The sequence below is a fragment of the Akebia trifoliata genome, chromosome 5 (assembly GCF_017979445.1).
Source record: "Akebia trifoliata isolate Shusen 1 chromosome 5, ASM1797944v1, whole genome shotgun sequence".
NCBI lineage: Eukaryota > Viridiplantae > Streptophyta > Magnoliopsida > Ranunculales > Lardizabalaceae > Akebia > Akebia trifoliata.
Window position 1 is genome coordinate 26,259,072 of NC_141379.1, and position 2,960 is coordinate 26,262,031.

General features: G+C 36.5%; 1 pseudogene; it reads left to right on the plus strand.

Annotated features, from left to right (window-relative positions):
• The first annotated feature begins 1,458 nt into the window (after positions 1 to 1,458).
• On the plus strand, positions 1,459 to 2,698 carry LOC147401826 (putative carboxylesterase 18 pseudogene; annotated as a pseudogene).
• Positions 2,699 to 2,960: the final 262 nt, after the last annotated feature.

Below are 2,960 nucleotides of genomic sequence, written 5' to 3' on the forward strand. Positions count from 1 at the left end.
TACCTCTTCGACGCTTAAGTTAGAAGTTTAGTACAAAAATAATGTCAAATTTATAGGGGGAGAGCTTATACCTTTTTGTACCTCTACCCATCTATTTGTAGAGATAAAACCCTAGGATCCTTTTAGATTTTGTTACTCATTTGACCCTTATCCAATTTAGAAGGTAGATCTTCATTAGTGATTTATGAATGTATTTAGTCAATATTTGGTCCTCATACATTCCTCCTCTTTTAGGATTTTTATTCACCAGAATTTTAACTACTTTGATCTAATCCTTGATTGTATCCAACCGAGACCCAAACCCATTGTTGGTTTGTGACTGAGTCACTGAGCTTACCCTTTGGATCTCCACACCAAACTCAAATCCCTAAGTGCTAAGTATTGCCCCTTTGGTACCCAACGAAAAATATCATCCATAGTTGACCTCCAAGCCAATTAGATCAAAGAACTCTCGTAGCATTTACACATGCCCCATGCATCCTTATCATAGAACCATATATCATTTCCTCGGGATATAAAGAATCATACATCTTTTTCTTGTGTATCCTAAGGCAAATGATCTACAGGTATGTGATGGGGGCATGTGTCAGAGGGGGGGGGGGGTGTCATATTATCGTGACTCATTATATTATTATGCATGTTTGGTTGGCATTAGAGATACTTTATTTTAAAATTGATGACATACTACTCACCTAAATACCCTCATCTTTAATCTTTACTTGAAAAATCCTTAATTTTTATTTGCCAAAATCAATAATCTTTAGCTTATTATTTTACTATATTTTTAACTTAAATTTTTTTTCTTCTTTAGCCTTAATTTTTAATCCAAAAATCAATAATCTACAGCCTCTTACTTTAAACCTCAAAAATAAAATATAATTTTTGAAGAATTAAAATGATGGATTTTTATATACAAAAGTCAAGAATTTCTACGGGACATTGAAGATGATGGATTCAAGGCAACATTGATTGTGTTAAAAAATAATTCACCAAGTTAACAGCTTGAAGATGTTGATTTTTAATCTTTAGATTTTATTACATTCAACTTTTAAATCTCAAAAACAAGAAATTTTTTTGAAAAAGTTGTAGGGTATACTTTTGTGTAAAAAAATAAAGGATTTTTTTTAATTTATTTACAAACATTGAATATGATTGGTTGAAATGAGATTAAATAACTTAAAAATGGATAGATTTTTTTAAAGAAAAATCACAAGGTTTTTGGCCAAATGTTGAAGACAAGGCATTTAGATCATGTTACTTCAATCTCTCAAACCATGTTAAAGAGAAGGGTATTTATGTCATTTTACATCAATCTCCCATAGAAAACCTAAGATAAGGGCATGGTATGTCATTAATTTTAAAACATAAGGGTATCCATAATATTCATTAAAATATGGAGGGGTATTTCAAAATTCTAAGTCACCCTATTGTCCTTAATACTTTATATAAGGAAAATGCTGAAGTGATTGTATCTCATATCTTCACGTCTACGAGAGTTCAGTTCAAACCAGAAATTGTTTGATAGAAATGTCTCAAAACCCCGACTCATCATCTCTGGTTCTCCCATGGAGTCTCAGCATCACCATCTCCATCCTAAGTGCCGTTACAGATTTCAGTCGTCGTTCTAACGGCACCGTTAACCGCCGTCTCGTAAGCTACTTCGACATAACCACGAAGCTACCCACACAACCCGTTAAGGGAGTCAAAATCACCGATGTCTCCGTGGATCCAAGCCGAAATCTCTGGTTTCGTCTCTTCGTGCCAACCGATTCAACCGGTCACACTCACACCACATTCCCTGTAATCGTCTTCTTCCACGGCGGCGGATTCACGTTTGGTTCTCCTAAATCGAACCTATATGACGCCGTCTGCCGTCGTTTCGCCCGGAAAATGCCTGCCGTTGTCGTCTCCGTCAACTATCGTCTCTCGCCCGAACACCGATTTCCGGCGCAATACATCGACGGATTTGACACATTAAAGTTCCTTGACGAGAGAAATATCGAAGGTTTTCCTGAGAACGCTGATCTATCACAGTGTTTTCTAGCCGGAGATAGTGCCGGCGGCAACATAGCTCACAACGTTGCTCGCCGAGTCGCGGAAGCCGAAGCTGAATTTCGGAAAGGAAGGTGATCGGATTGATACCGATTCAACCGTATTTTGGAGGAGAAGAAAGGACTGAGTCAGAGATCCGAGTCACAGGAGTTCCTATTGTTTCTTTGGATCGTTCGGACTGGCATTGGAAAGTGTTCTTGCCTGAAGGATCGGATCGTGATCACGAAGCTTGTAACGTTTTCGGTCCAAAATCGAGCGATATTTCGGGTTTGAAAAATTTTCCTGTTACATTGGTGTTTGTTGGTGGTTTTGATCCTTTGCAGGATTGGCAGAAACGATATTACGAGGGATTGAAGCGTAACGGGCAAGAGGCGTATCTGGTGGAGTACCCAAACGCCTGTCATACTTTTTATCTTTTTCCACAATTGCCCCAATCTTCGCTATTATTTACGGAAGTGAAGGATTTCATTCAGAAGCTGGTGCAGCAAAACCAAAAAATAATACTTACCAGTTAAGTGAAGAATATTTCTGGGTCCAAATTAATGCCCAATAAATTAGTGAGATTGAAAGAGGAAATGCAGATTTCCTAGAGAAACTTCAATGTGAAATAAATATATTTAATAAGATGATAAATAATTAATATTTATTATATGTATCATATCATGTGGTAACATTAATAGATGAAAATTTTAAGGGACAAGTTATTTGTGCTGCTTTTTTTTTGCTTGTCTCACCCATTTAAACATTATTTTCTAAAAAATAATACAATTGTGATAATAATTCATTTTGAATTACCCGTCACACTCACATAAAGGTATTCTTGGATATGATAGTACTAGCAGTGCATCAAAGATCGACATGGTTTTAAAACTTGGTTTGACGTCTCGACACGTTTTGTTCATGGATGA